The 16,745-nt window shown below is 39.2% G+C and overlaps 1 pseudogene; it reads right to left on the bottom strand.

Moving 5' to 3' along the window:
* LOC136862700 (RAB6A-GEF complex partner protein 2-like) overlaps positions 1–16,745 on the bottom strand; it is a 231,439-nt pseudogene that overhangs the window by 175,914 nt on the left and 38,780 nt on the right.

The following is a 16,745-nucleotide window of genomic DNA, read 5'->3' as shown; positions in this document are numbered from 1 at the left end:
TTCCTCCAGTAGAGGAGTTTCAACTGGCGCAATGTTTGAATTAGCAGCGCGGAGGTGTACCGCCCGGTACACAAACTACAAATAGCAAACTTCATATTCGAAACAAGCCACACCTCTCCACCCAACAGGAGATAAGAGATGTGAAAACACCGGATGCTTTCTTAAGGAAACTTTTTACCAATAGCTCAACAGAAATATTTCACATAGTGCATACAAGTTCTTCAGTAATCAACGAACTTATGGAAAATTCACAAGACTTATAGTGAACTATATTTTAGTCCATCAGTGTTTTTAACATTAAGATTTTTAATAATAAGTCATAGTTTAACTAACAATCGCCTTCAATGCATCCCCCCCCCCCCCACATCCATTCACACACGCACTACTAACACTTGTTTTTAAGGTTTTAAGAAAATTATGAGACTGTTCTTAGCTAATTTTACTTTTGCCAAATGTAAGCAGCTGATGATGAATGCAATGCATTCGAAACATGTTCTGAACTTTTAATTTAATGTCTATTGAAATAGCCTAAGGCTAAATAAAAGTGAAAGTATCGATCAGGTAGATTCTTGTTCGTTCAATTAATTGGAGGACCACATAACACAAAAATGTGAGAATTAAATTTTAGGCCTTCCCCTAAACTACCATTCCACTCAGCGTTAATAAAATTATTTATGGCCTAGATTGTAGTGACTTATTTTCCGACTTTGCATATCCATTTTCATTACGATAGGACTACTTATAACAAAAAAATTGAAAATTTGAATTTAGGCCTTCCCCTAAACTACCATTTCGTTCAGCGTGGATAAGATTATTTATGGCCTAGATTGTAGCGACTTATTCCCGGACACTACATACTGACTTTCATTAAATTATCTTCAGACGTTTTCTCGTGATGCGTGTACATACATACATACATACATACATACATACATACATACATACATACATACATACAGACAGACAGAAATTACATAAAATTAAAAAGTGCATTTACTTGTTACTATGGACATGACCGATACAGAAATACCACCCTTTATAAATTCTGAGTAATGTACAGACAAAACTCTTATTTTATATATATAGATATGGAATATTTAGGTAGCAGGTAAGGACCCCCTTCAGAGGTAGCCCTGCCCAGGGATTGACACCCCTGCCTATGTGAGTCCCAGAGCACACTGACCCGGTGTGTAACATACGGTAAGGGTCTCAGCTCAGGGTTACGAGTGAAGCCCTCAACGGAATCTACAGCAGAGAAGATGGACTTCTGAATGGTGGAGATTGCGGAAGAGGCTGCCCAGTACTCAGGGAATAATATGAGTACGCTTGGCATCAGCAGCGTCTGTTTCTCATGTTAGGGGCGGCTGCTAGGGCGTCTGTTCCCCATGTAAGGGGCGGCCTAAATAATTATAGTAAATTTCTTTACTAGTTCGCATACGATGATAAACAACGACGCAGATGTCACTACCCCACCGGGTATCCAATCTCCCGTCACCATTGATGGCGCATTCAGGCCTTCGGATTCTGGGGAGCCTGACCTCACCGTGCGGAGTAAGTCGGAGTTCCCCAATATCACCAATTTATTGAGACCCAAAACTGTCACACACTTTGGAACCATCAATATTCAAACACTCTGTAAGACCGGAAAACTCAAGCAATTGACCGACATCCTGCATAAGTGCAAAATTGCAATAACAGCAGTCCAAGAAACCCAAGTTACTGATGATGTGGCTTTTGAGTCAGAAGGTTATAGAGTAATTAAGGGGATACCAGCGTCCAAGAACACACATGGCTCCAGCGTTTTTGGTACAGCCTTTTTAGTACGACGTGATATAATGGAATCTGTCATCGGATTTACATCAGCTAGCGAATGCATCTCCGTGTTATCTCTAAGATGTGGCAACAAGGGATACTCTATTGTAAATGCACACGCTCCAGTTAATGATGACAATAAGAAGAACCCTGAAAAGGTCCAAAGTTTCTGGCAGATGCTAGAAGACGAGATCGCTAAGAGCCCCGGTCATCATGTTAAAATCCTCGTAGGTGACTTCAACGCTCAGCTGGGAAAAGAACGACAGTACCATGATATACTGGGGCCTTACACAGCACATAGACGAACAAACATCCAACGGCAAGCGCTTAACTGAACTGTGTAGATTATATCAGTAGAAGATCATGTCCACAGTTTTCCACAGATAGGCAAAATATCAGACCACCTGGCAGTCACCGAACGCAGCTATAGGATCATTTTAGATCGATCGTGTTGCAATCAGTGTAAAATGCAGCAATGAGATCATGAACGTCAGAGTTCGTAAAGGTTGGAATGTTGATTCTGACCATTTCTTCACACAAATAAAGACCAGATTACTGCCCAAACGAAAGTTACCTTCTACCACAATTCCACCAAGGATTGATCCCCAATTCCTGTCGGAGAATAATGAACGTTTTGCAACTGACATTTTGCAAAAAGATATGAAAGACTGGAACCAACTGAAGTCCACCATATGCGAAACGACCAATAACGTCGGACAACCTCGAAGGAAGACACAACATAGATGGTGGAATACTGAATGCGATCTTGCAGTTGATCAGCGTGTTGCAGCCTGGATGAAGTGGTACTCGACTAAACGAAAGGAAGACTGGGTAAATTTCAGAATGATCTGGAAACTGTTGAGTAAGACCATCAGATGTGTGAAAAGATATTAAGATCGGTCAAGACTGGAGAAGTTAGATGAAGAATTCAAATGTACAACACCAGAAAATTTTATCGGGCCTTCAAAGAGGAACTCTCGGGTTATAAACCACAATGTCTTCACTTTAAGAATACAGACGGGGAGTTGGTCACCTGTAACCGCTGGAATGTGGAAGTTTCTGCAAACTACTTTGAGCAGTAGCTTAATTGCGAAGAGCCCACGGAAAGATTACCTGTTGAAGATCCTCCACAAATACACCTCCCATCTAACCCACCACAATGCAGCAAGTTGCTAATGCCATCGGAAATCATAAGAACTGCAAGGCACCCGGGGAAGATGGCATCATTGTGGAAGCTCTAAAAGCAGGTGGAAATAAGATCACAGAGGTCATACACCAGATCTTGATCGACTGCTGGGAGACTGGCAGGATCCCTGATAACTGGAAATCAGCTATCATACACCCTTTACATTAAAAAGGTGACCTCATTGATGTCAACAACTACCGAGGGATATCTCTGCTGTCAGCTGCATACAAAGTGCTATCAAGGATTTTACTGGACAGTGGGGAAAGCCAATGTGATCGAACAATTGGTGAATATCAAGGAGGATTTCGGTGGGGACGGTCCTGTACTGAGCAGATCTTCAACCTAAAAATCATTCTCCAACTAAAACAAGTAAGGAGTATGAACATCGCTGTGGTTTTCGTCGACTTTAAAAAAGCTTATGATTCCGTTGACCGTCATACACTCTTCTCTGTACTGCAAAAACGAGGTGTCGATTACAATACACGCACCCTCATCCAACAGACTCTTACGGATACAACATCTAAGGTGAAGTTCAGGGGAGAACTATCTGGGAGTTTCAAGATAAAAACTGGAGTACGACAGGGAGATGGCCTCTCACCCATTCTGTTTAATCTAGTGCTTGATAAAGTCATCAAAAGCTGGGAATGTACACTGAGGAATCTAGAAATCAAACCAGTTGCCATTGGAGCCGGGACCCGAAAGATTGAGATCAGGTGCCTAGCATTTGCAGATGACATTGCAATCCTAATCAACAACTCTAAGGATGCTGTCATTGCTATTGAAGCCCTGCACGAAATAGCGGTGAAGGCAGGATTACAAATATCGTACGACAAAACTAAGTACTTTGAGACTCGGCATCCCAGAAACCCCCCTTTGATGACCATACATGGAACGATGTCCGACTCGTTGGCTGAACGGTCAGCGTACTGGCCTTCGGTTCACAGGGTCCTGGGTTCGTTTCCTGGCCTGGTCGGGGATTTTAACCTTAATTGATTAATTCCAATGGCACGGGGGCTGGGTGTATGTGTTGTCTTCATCATCATTTTATCCTCATCACGACGTGCAGGTTGCCTAAGGGAGTCAAATAGAAAAACCTGCACCTGGCGAGCCGAACCTTTCCTGGGATATCCCGGCACTAAAAGCCATACGGCATTTCATTTCATTTCACATGGAACGATTGGGAGAGTCAATCGCTTCTGCTATCTTGGTGAATGGGTCCACCCCAATGGTAGAGATGGTACATCCATCTTAGAAAGATGTAACCAACTCAATGCAGCGTACCAACTATCCCACAACCATTATAATAAGAGGTGCATTTCGAAAAATGTTAAGATCTGTCATTATAAAACTGTTGTCAGACCACAGTTTTTGTACGCCTCAGAGACCCTCCTGATGAACAAAAAAGGCACCATGGATGATCTAGAGAAAGCCGAGACGTATCCTCAGGAAAATTCATGGACCGAGATTGCTCCCAGATGGAACCTACAGACATAAATCGAACTCTGAGCTGTACCGACAGTTAGAATCTGCCAATACCAGCATGCAAAGTAGGAGGCTTAAGTTCTACGGACACCTACAACAAATGGACACCAACAGGCTTACCAAGAAGATCTTCTCTTTGGTTAAAGGCTACAAGACTGGAAGCTTGTGGCTTAATGAAGTACAGAAGGACTCGGATTCGGGTGGGATTTCAGACATTGATATAGAAGATCATTCCAAATTTTGTGCTATGGTGCAGTCTTGGACCCCACCTCCTAGAGTCCCTAGAAGTCGGAAGCCCCTTTCACAGGAGAGAAAGGAGAAATTATCAGCAGGGCTCAAGAGATATTGGGAACGAAGAAGAGCATCGAGGAAGAACTAGTCATCAGCGCTCCTTAGTGGGCTTAAATCAATAATAAATAATTTATCAAAACAGTTATTGTGCAACAAAATATGTAAATATAACTAAATTCAAACTCCTGGAGTAATGGTCCTTTTTTTGTGTTTCGCCTACATTTTAGCTTTTCTTGTAGCTACATATATGGGAACAGAACATGTAATTATATATAATACAAGCTCTAGTTATCACCACGGCCCAGATGTTGATGAAAAACACTATGTCCATGGCTGTTAAATCCTCTTCAAAAATGTCAATTCGGAAGTCTTCACCTGACAGAATAATGGCTATTTGACACACTATCTGATAACCTTTATTTTTATCCCATAAAAATTTTATTTTCTGTCTGGCTGTATCCCCAATTTCACCTTGAACATTTGTTATACAATTTTCAGCTTTCCTGACTAAATTTATTGACTTGTCTAAAAGCATGCCACTTTCTTCTAGGTGGGTTACGGTTTCTGGCAAAAATGAAAAATTTGATATTATGCAAGCCAATTTACCTTCCATTTGAGAATCAGTAAACATGTCCTGTGCACTCCCAATTGCCTTTTTTTTTGTTTTGCTAGGGGCTTTACGTCGCACCGACACAGATAGGAATTATGGCGACGATGGGATAGGAAAGGCCTAGGAGTTGGAAGGAAGCGGCCGTGGCCTTAATTAAGGTACAGCCCCAGCATTTGCCTGGTGTGAAAATGGAAAACCACGGAAAACCATTTTCAGGGCTTCCGATAGTGGGATTCGAACCTACTATCTCCCGGATGCAAGCGCACAGCCGCGCGCCTCTACGCACATGGCCAACTCGCCCGGTCCCAATTGCCTTAGCATCTGACCTATCAAATCCATTCACTCTCTGTCACTTTAGTACTAAGAAGGTAATCCCAAAAATAAGGTCTCCTATATTTTTATACATACCTAGACCTGTTTATATCTACAATGGTTTACATCATTTTACAGCTTGAACATTTAGCTATTTTTCTACATAATCACCATTTCAGTCAATGCATTTTCATAGACGCTGTGACAGGTTTTGTATGACCTTGTCATACCAGCACTCCGCCATACTGTTCAGGAAATTGTGAACCTCATCTTTCACCTCATTGTCGGTGCTGAATCGCTTTCCAGCCAAATGTTCTTTCAACTTAGGGAACAAGCGACAGTCACTTGCGCCAAGTCGGGACTACAGGGTGGGAGGAGGATGATGTTCCACTAAAACTGTTGCAGTAGAGCAACAATTTGCCGGGCGACGTGCAGGCGAGCATTGTATGGAGATTTTTTTTTTTGCTAGTTGTTTTACGTCACACTGACACAGATAGGTCTTATGGCGACGATGGGATAGGGAAGGGCTAGGAGAGGTAAGGAAGCGGCCGTGGCCTTAATTAAGGTACAGCCCCAGCATTTGCCTGGTGTGAAAATGGGAAACCACAGAAAACCATCTTCAGGGCTGCCGACATTGGGGTTCGAACCTACTATCTCCCGAATACTGGATACTGGCCGCACTTAAGCGACTGCAGCTATCGAGCTCGGTGGAGAATTTTTACGCCCTTGCTCAACATTAGATAAAATATTAGACAACATCAAAGGCTGAGATATGTAGATGACATATTTGTGATAATAGACCAAAAAATTAACAATAGCATTCACATGTTATATCAATAATATAGATCCACACATAAAATTTGCAATAGAAACTGAAACAAATATGAAACATAATTTCTTAGACCTAACACCAGAAAGGAGAAATGAAAATGTATAATATATGTACAATACATGGAAAATGAACCCGAACCCTCAGCACTATAAAAAAGGATTCATGCCATCCAAAAAAAGTTCATTTCTAAGTGTGGTCAACGGAGCATACCGCATCCCTCTATCAAAAAGAGACTTTAAAAAAGAAATCAACATTATAAACAATATCGCAATTAGCAACGGATACACAAAAGGCTGCAATCACAGATTTTTAAAAAGAGTAAAAGAACAAACATCAAACACAACTCAAAAATGAACATAAGAGAAATAAGAAGAACTTTGCTACCTTCACATTCAACGACGAAAATATCTACCAGATCACCAACATCTTTAAAAACAAACTCTGTTTCAAAATAGTGTTCTGCACAAATAGTACCAATAGACAATTACTTTACAACCACCACAGCACAACACAAAATAACAGATATTTGAATTCCAGAATATACAAACTAAAATGTTCACAATGCGAAACATCATAAGTCGGACAAATGGGGAGAATCAATATCAAGAACATATAAATGCAGAAAAACATAACAGATACCTTGGCATGAGTTTGCATGTGATAGACCTTAATCATATATTTACTACAACAGAGAAGGACCTAACAATTTTACATACTGTAAACAAAGGGAGTCTAATGAATATCTCAGAATTAGACCAGAAGAAATTTCAAACACAGATCCACGGAAAAATGTAACCAATAAAGATACTAAAAAGTATGCCTACTCCCCCCTACCATAATACCACTCCTACTCTCCCCTCCGTTCAACTTCTCGTCCATCCAACTAGCCAGCGGATACACACACGCACACCAAGAGCTAATGCGAGCAGTGGGGAGGTCAGTATTTGGAACATTCTAACGTTTCTACTCAGCGCCCACTCTAGCGGGTAACATCACCCCGGACATGAAGACAAAACTGCTGCCTCGTAAGTATATATATATATATTTTAAAAATAAATGTATATATATATATATTTGTATAAAAATCAAATAATTTTATTTCAGTTTTAATAAAAGCATATACCGTGTGATTCAGCCGCCCCTTCCAATGTACTTTTATGCAACCTGCAATTTCAATTCTTTCCTAAAAGCATCTGCCCTGCCGGTATGCTCTGAAAGCACAATCAGATATCTTGGTATTTACCTCCTCACCATGATGGGACACCGTAATATTATACTCGCACTAAACACTGAAAGGCATGCGTGTGCCTTCTAGATCATATGAACCCAACACGCTGCTGAAACACTAAATTGATATTGTGACCATAGTAAACTTAATACATGCTATGGAGCCAAGGCATAGTTGGTAGCGGAGAGGGGTTACGTGTAAGGTGGGAGGTTCGAGACCGGGGTTAGGATTGCATATTTTAAAAATACTTGTTTAATACGTACCGCACGTAATATAAGTTCACTACCTGCTTTCATGCAAAATGTGTGCGAATGAATGTGCTTTTGGCCCTAACAAGGGCCAATTAGTTAGCAGGCCAGACACACACGGATTGGAAATAATAAGCAACACGACTGCCCAGCAAATGATGACCATTTTGGTTTATGCAAATTCAGGCCCAGTGTCCAGTAGATCGTCTTACGTGCCGAAGCATTCGAAGTGTAATTGCTCGGCAGGCATCCGCGATGAGTTGCCGGAGCTGGTCGGGGTTTTCCGGCGCTCGAGTGTATACAAAGTTCTTCAAATGCCCCTACAAGAAGATGTGAAACGGCGTTAAATCCGGTTATCTGATGGGTCAAGAAACAAGGCCTCCACATCCTATCCAAATCCGTGGCAGTTCATCATTCGAATGGTTACGAACAGGTAAAATCAAATGTGGCGACGTTCTATCCTGTTTCAACCACATCGTCAAACGATCGTGCAAGAGCACATCCTCCAGCAGCAGTGGGAGTTCCTGACGCAGAAAGTGCAGGTAGCGTGGGCCTGTACAGTAGCCCTCAAAAAAATAAGTTGCAATCAGGCGATCCCCCAATATTCCGCACCACACATCCATTCCCCACTGTACTTGATGGGCCACCTGTAGGCCCCATTGAGGATTGTCCGAACTCCAATAGTGCATACTGTGGCGACTGACGTTCCCATTGTTGTGGAAGCGCGATTCGTCTGAGAACAAGATGTGTGATACGAATGCTGCATCGTTTTTCAGCCTGCCTAATAACCACGGACAGAACTCCATTCGAGCTTCGAAATCCTGCCCATGGGGCTCTTGGTGTAGCACAAGATGGTACGGGTGAAATAAATTTTCATGCAGTATTCCCAGATGGTGTTCACTTATTGTACAGTCGCCATTGAACTGATGTGTACATTATAACGAGCTGTCTACAGAATGGTCTCTTCTCTTTCACCCGCTGTAACTGGCCTTTTGCAAACTGGTAGCTTCTTGGAAATCATGCCTGTTGTCCTCAAGCATCTTTCAACACAGCAAAATATCGTTGCACACGGGTGTCGCCTGGCGGGATACCGTTCCTGGTACAGACATAGTGCCTCGCTTTTCCTCTGTGGAAAACATGAAAAATGACAACAGAGATTACATTCACGCCCTAACCAGCGAAGTATGCACAGGGCACAAGATGAATAACAGTGTCATTCTCCTGTTTGAATGTGACAAACGTGGGCTTGTGTTTATGTATTCAAACATCATACTGATGCAAAAATATTTGAATGTGTGATTTGAAGCACTGATGGTACATTCCATCAATTGCTAGGCGAACGCCTAATCACATCCGCTGCGCTACAATACTGGGAACGTTCTTGTAGTACGATGAGAGTTAAGTACATACACCATCTGTCTCGGTGCTTAAGACATTAATTACTGCACGGTTACCTAGTTTTAAGCATTGATTCCCCTCTTCGTTACACCTGGTCACGAGGCACTACACATTAACATAGTTAAATGGTCAAAGGACATCACTACATGATTTCAAGGCATCATGTTTTGCGCGTGGATGATATAACCTGTCAGTAAGGTTCAGAATCGTGTGCAAAATGTGCTCACTGGACATTTGTACCATATAGCATGCCTGCAGGGTAATAGCTACGTTATAACCATGTTGCACATGAGATGGGTGGCATAAAACTACACTGGAAGGGGGAGCTGAATCACACGGTATTTAGAAAGAAACATGTAACATAATATCAACAACCAAGTAGTACAAAACAGTAGAAATTAAGAAATATCTATACCTAACCGAAAACTGTTACCATATAATAGTTTACATTTTTAAATGCTATTCAAAATGTGCATTATTACACAATCAATGCCATTATTTTGAAAATAAAACAAGGTAACATCAATATTATGCTAAAATCACAAGAACAAATACTCATTTTCAGTTCTGCAAACGTTTTTAGTACATCTTTTAAATTTATTTGATCAGCATTTTGATGCTCAATTGCCAAAATCGTCAAACCATCAAGATGTATTTTTGCAGTAGTTGAACATAAAAAATTCTCGATTAATTTTACCGTAGAGAAACTCCTTTCGCCACTTGCTAGTTATTGGTACCGTTAGCAATATCCTTAAAGCAATAGTAAGCTTTGGGGCAAAATTTAACTTTGTAAATAAGCACAGTACATTGTTTTGGATTTCTTTTTTGCCCAAAAGAGCACATACTGATGAAATTTCCTCTGCTGATTCTATCCCACTTATGTCAACCGAATCACCATCAGTTAAATACATTATAAATTCTTCGAGTGTTTTAGCAGCATCTCTTTGGATATGGTATTTAAATCGTATTATATAATAACTGAAAATAGTTACTGATTACTAAAATGTTAAATCGAGCATCTAGTGTATTTAGTGCTTGATCGATATTTATATTTTTCTTTTGGATCTTCGATCCGTTCATCTTGTGCTTCGTATGAGAAGTTCCTTTTTTCTTTTTCTTATGAGGTTTTGTGTTATTGTTCATCCAAAATTAGCCTCCATGTCAATTTCGGTAGCAAGCTCTTTTACATCAATAATAGTCGCATCAAAAGACGAATCCCATCAAAAATTCTTCAAAAATATTTTGCAGTTTTGTAAAAGATCAAATGAAGAGGCTAGATCAAAATCATTTGTCTGCATCGACTTGCTTATTGGATTAATGCAATTTAGTATTTTATACCAAATAAGTAATGAACACAAAACATTAAACTGTTTAACCCTTTAAGTGCTGAGTTACCAGTTGACTGTTTGGTACCTCAGTGCTGAGTTTTTTCATTCATATGTAAAAAAATTTGTAGAAGCCTCAATTTTTAACTTATTAGTGGGTGATTAGCTTAAAATGTTTATAAATGTTGGTTCTTTATAAAACTAAATGCAAATGGAAAATCCTACACTTATGTTCAATATTATTTTGAGAGAAAACAAAATTACATGTTTGTGCCCATGCATACATAATTTTTATACAATATAAAGAGCCCAAATTAATATTTCCTAAAATATGTAGGCAAATAATACATGCAACTTCTTAGAAGTACACAAGATATTATTTTAAAATACTTTCTAAACCTGGAATGTGGTGTTTGTTAAATGTTTTCTACTTGTTGTTTGTGATGCCGGTTTGTTCAACTATCTGCACCAACTCCACTGGCACAAAAGTTTTAAAAAATCAATGATTTTATGGTTGTCATCAAACACTACTTGGCCCTCAGAGTCTGTCAAAGTTACTTGAAAGCGTGGTGGAGAAAAGTAATCCGTCCGCCACGAAAATAGTGAAAAAATAGTTTTTGAACTCAACGTGTTTTTCTTCTATCTTTTAGAAGGAGGCTCTTTTTCTCTCCAACATACAATATTTACGGCACTCTCTGTATCACTCTCACTTTAAAAATCGCTTAACAATTCATTAAAATCATCATCTCCATCATCACTTTCCGCTGTGGTTAATAACTGAAAGATTCTTTGATCCAAAATAACATCGCTGCAAGAGCAACTAGATTGTTGTTCCGTCATGTTTGTTTACATCACAGATGAACTCCACAGACGTCTACAAAAAGCTCTGTAAGTTACTTCACGAAGCTACAATCTGTGATCAATTAGTTGTACATAATTCTCAACAGATGGCAGAAGATGTCAGAGATCAAATTGGCACTCGTGAGTGAACCGGGAAATTAAAAAAAATTAAAGTTCTTGCGCACCGTCTATAGACAGGCGGAGCAGTCCCGGACCGGTCGCGTCAGCCCGTCTATAGGCGGGCGTAGCATTCATCGGGTAAATACAATTTGATAAACCCGAGGCCTCGTGTCTTACCAAATGACCAATTTCATGGTTTTCGTAAATGCTTAGCAAGGCTAATACCCAAACGGAATTTCAAAGGCTTTAAAGCCTCTTTCCTACTTTCCCATCGGTGTTACTCAATGGGGGCGAGCTGAGTGGCGCAGACGGTTGAGCCCTGGCCTTCTGATCCCAACTTGGCAGGCTCGATCCTGGCTTAGTCCGGCGGTATTTGGAAGTGCTCAAACACATCAGTCTCATGTCGGTAGATTTACTGGCACATAAAAGAACTCCTGCTGGACTAACTTCCGGCACCTTGGCGTCTCCAAGAACCGTAAAAGTAGTCAGTGGGACGTAAAGCTAATAACATTATTAATTTTACTCAAGGGTTTCAAAGTTAAACTTTGAATATATTTTAAAAGTATCGACAATCAAAAAGTAGATGCCGAAAAAATTTATATATTCTTTGGATCATGTTGAAGAAATTAGCTGTTCCAAGGATGCTTTTGCCCCATCATTAGCAACAAGAGAGACAGTGGCTACTACATGGAACATGGAATGATCGTGAATTATATTGTTTAATTCTGTACTGCACTCATGCTTTATCGCCCCCCATATTGGACCCGTTGTTATATCCCTGCCTTTTGATATCCTGCAAATTTAACCCCAAGTCATTAAGTTTTCCAATTATAATATTAGACATTTGTTTTCCTGTGGACCTTTTGACTGATAAGAAGCCTAAAAAGCAGCATTCATTAATTTTAATTTCAGCATCAATGTCAAATGTACTGACTGAAACATATCTGATAACAAGCGTCAGCTGCTCTACATTACTAATGTCAGAAGTACAGTCTAAAATTACGGAAAAATACTTGGATTTTTTATTTCATCAATAAACTTTGATGCAGCAGATCTTGTTTTGTACACTTTCCCCAGAAATATTGAGATGTAGTCTCTTCTTTTTTGAGCACTTTTACAGACCTGCTTTTCTATAATGGAATCAAATTCAGATAACAACTCAACTATTTTTCAGAAATGACCGTTATTATACTCAAACAACTTGTTGCTTGTGCCTTGAAAAGCCAGACTAATTTTACCAAGCATTTCAGTAATTGCTATAATTCTTAGAAGCACCTTGTTCCAATGGTTTGTTTTGGCACTAATAATCCTTTTGAGCAGTTACATCTATAGTTTTACAATACCTTAAACTTTGGTTCATTTCTAGCCATGATTTTTGGGAATTTCATGCTGTTTTAAAGTTTTGCTGAGGTGCTTCCAACTTTAAAACCTTTCTTTGAAAGAGATTTTATTATACAGCCGAAAATTTTGCAACAGAAGCAGTAAATGCAGTTTTGTGAAAGAGTACACTAGCCAGTTTCGTAGAACTAGCTCTACATTGCTTAAAATTTGTGTATAATAATTTGCGCTAAAATGCTGACCAGTATCATTAGAAGGGAATTTGTAATTATGGAATGGGTTAGGTGGACCTTGTCTGACTAAAAAACTTATTTCGGCATCTCCTAAAATTCTTGGGCACAATGCTGGATCTGTACTCAAAGTTTGTAAAACGCTTTCTGAGGGTGTCATGTTGGTGTAAATTTTTTTCAATGCTTTCATCTGGTGATGGTAGAGTCAGAGTGTCATCAGTTCCAATTGATTTAGAAACTTCATCCATTTGTTTGCTCATCACTCTCCGATGGTTCCATATTTTCTCTTTTAAACGGACTTGATGTTGGATTCTCAGAGTCGCCATTTGTGTATGTATCTTTACCTGATTAATTGATGGATCCATCATCATCACTGTCACATTGCCTTGACCGTCAGACTTTCTTGAAGAAGCATGTACATAACTCAAATTAAACAATGTAAACTAGACAATAATAATTTAAAATAAATATTTATCCTTGTTCTAAATAATCCCTACTGACACTTTTCAGAAGATGGCACTACTGGATAAGAACTAACCCTCAAGCACATTACCTTTCATATCAACATGTACTACACTAACCCTGAAAGCAGCCTCTAAAGAAATTTCCTGAAAAATAAACTTATCTTGCATGCAGTGCCTTAAATCAAATCCGCTATTATAGCAGCTTGACTTTGGAAGCCTAGATTATCTACTGACCTCAAAACGTCTTCTTCTTCTTCCTCTACATTTCTCATAGCTCCATACAAAAAAACCTCAACACAGTGAGCAGTCGTGACACTTCAGGGTCAACAACCTAGCAGAACACATGCTTCTACTCGCTACCATTGTGTGAAATACGAGCAATTCCTTAAATATGCCCATATTTTTATCTTTTGGACATAAATAATATAAATACGCTACGTACTGTAAATTTTTATTGTAACATTGTAAGGTTTTTAGCGAATGAAAAAATCTATATGTGAAAGTTCCTATTAATTGGGTATTTAACATATGAATATTTTACTTACACTTACAGCCTAATGCTGCCCCCAAATTTTTGCACCCCAAACAAATGTCCGGGTTGCCCATCCCTAGAGTGGGTACTTCCTCTACTTCACTACAGCAAGGTTCCTTCATCTTAATATAACTCCCGTTTTTCCTTTCTTATACTCCTTACATTAAAATTATTATCAACAGATAACACAACGTATCACACCCAACTTCAAATACGGTATCTCTGGAGTTTCTCCTGCCAAACAGTAATAGACTGTTCCATTACAATTCAAAAACTACCAGCAAAAGATCTTACATTAGAAGCCTCAAATTAAGAAAGAACACTGCACTGTATCACCAAACAGTGCCCAGGACAAAACCACAATTTTTTTTTAAATTTTACAGTGTTGTAACACATTTTTTAACGTCTGTGTCACTTTATGAACGTACTTTTAGCTCAAGATGGCTCACATAACATGTACTAAAAGAGGCATAAATGCTATGTATTAGTTCTATGTGATATACGAAAATAAATAAGTATTGAAAGGTGGAAACTACAGTATGTCTGAATGGAAGTTGATTTTGCTTTACGTGCACTGACACAGATGTTCTTACAGCGACGGTGGGATAGGAAAGGGCTAGGAACGGGAGGGAGGCGACCGTGGCCTTAAACAAGGTACAAACCCATATTTGTCTGGTGTGAAAATGGCAAACCAAGGAAGGCTGCTGACAAGCGGGTTCAAACCCGCTATCTCCCGAATGCAAGCTGATAGCTACATGACACAAACTACGATGCCGTTTGCTTGGTGATAGTTTCTTTACAAATGTATGTGTGTGCTTATATATAGTGCTTGGCCACAGGAAAAATTCTGAATCTGTTTTACGGTAAGAAACCACAACCAATACTACCCTAGTACTTTATTTTAAGTAAGTGGCGTAAGGTATCATCATTGGGTGACTTAAATTTTGAATACCGTATTCCAAAGTTATTTTAAATATGCCCAACTCAGTAGTGTAACGGTTAGCACTGTTAGCTACCCTCTTATGGTTCCGTATTGACTTTAAATATCTAAGATTAAATTCTAAAAGAATTTTACTGTATAAAGTCCACCAGTTCAATACACATTTGCCATTTGATAAATGGTCTGTCTAAAAAGCTTGTTAAAGCTTAAATTCTTTGAGAATTCTATCTTAAATAGTTAGCTACCCTCCTTGGAGGAATGGGTTCGACTCGTGGTAATGCCACAGATTTCAGAATGGCACGAGGGCTGGTATGTGCTTAAAATTATATGTGTGGCTCACCTCCATTGGGGTGTGCCTGAAAAGAGCTGCACCACCTTTCGGTAAGGATATGAGTTTAGTTATCCCTAAGACTTGGAATTTAGAATGTTGTTCTGCATAAGGAAGTTTCAAAACAACTAGCTTTTCATTCTCTCAATATTGTTCACCAAAATTATGGAACAGCTGCTAAATTTAGGAAGTTGGTTATATCAGTTAATCCACAAAACCAAGGAAATGAATAAATTCTTAGGGAATCAGTTTGGCCATTGATAAGTAGTCTGCCAGGCTGAGTGGCTCAGACAGTTGAGGCGATGGCCTTCTGACCCCAACCTGGCAGGTTCGATACTCCCTCAATCCAATGGTAATTCAAGGTGCTCAAATACATCAGCTTCATAACGGTAGATTTACTGGCACATAATAGAACTTCTGCTAAATAAATTCTGGCAATTCGGCATCTCCAGAAACCGAACAGGTAGTTTAGTGGGATGTAAAGCCAATAACGTTATTATTATTATTATTATTATTATTATTATTATTATTATTATTATAAGTAGTCTTATGTGATATGCATGCTTACAAGGCAAGGACTGACTCGTGATGTGATATGATGACATGAAGATTCAGGGGGAAAAAAAAGTAGTCAACTTTTTGTCGTAATCGAGTTAGCGATGATATACTGAGCACCGGACAAAACTTAACTGAGTCTACTACATTTCCAACTTCAGTTGTTCAAAGCATATGATTTTGTAAAGTTTTATTTATCTAGTAATATTTTGAAATTAAAATTTTGTTATCTTGAGTTCTGAAGGAAGTTGACTAATTTGTTCTTTTCTCCTGACCCCTCATATGACTCATGAAGGAATGTAGATTATTACCTCGGCTGACGAAAGAGGCCTGCTCGGCAGGCAGGGAGTTGCTCTCTGGAACAGCAACCTTACTGTTTGTTCGACAGTGGCAGTGAATCTGCACACTCGCCCAAGCCAGGTCTTCGAACGTATCACTGCAACAAATTATAGACAGCACTGAATATACCATATCTTTCTTTATTAAACAGTAAAATATAACAGTAAAATTTTTCAGTCAGTCAAACACTAATTATAACTATAACACTATAATATACCTGTAAAACAAGAAGAAACGGATAAAGAATGGCATGTTTTGTTCTTGAAGGAACATAATCAGATTCTATCAATCACATGTTTTACTTTTTTTTTTTAATTGATGAAAACTGTTTAGGA

The sequence above is a fragment of the Anabrus simplex genome, chromosome 2 (assembly GCF_040414725.1).
Source record: "Anabrus simplex isolate iqAnaSimp1 chromosome 2, ASM4041472v1, whole genome shotgun sequence".
NCBI lineage: Eukaryota > Metazoa > Arthropoda > Insecta > Orthoptera > Tettigoniidae > Anabrus > Anabrus simplex.
This window is presented reverse-complemented; position numbering and strand designations above follow the sequence as displayed.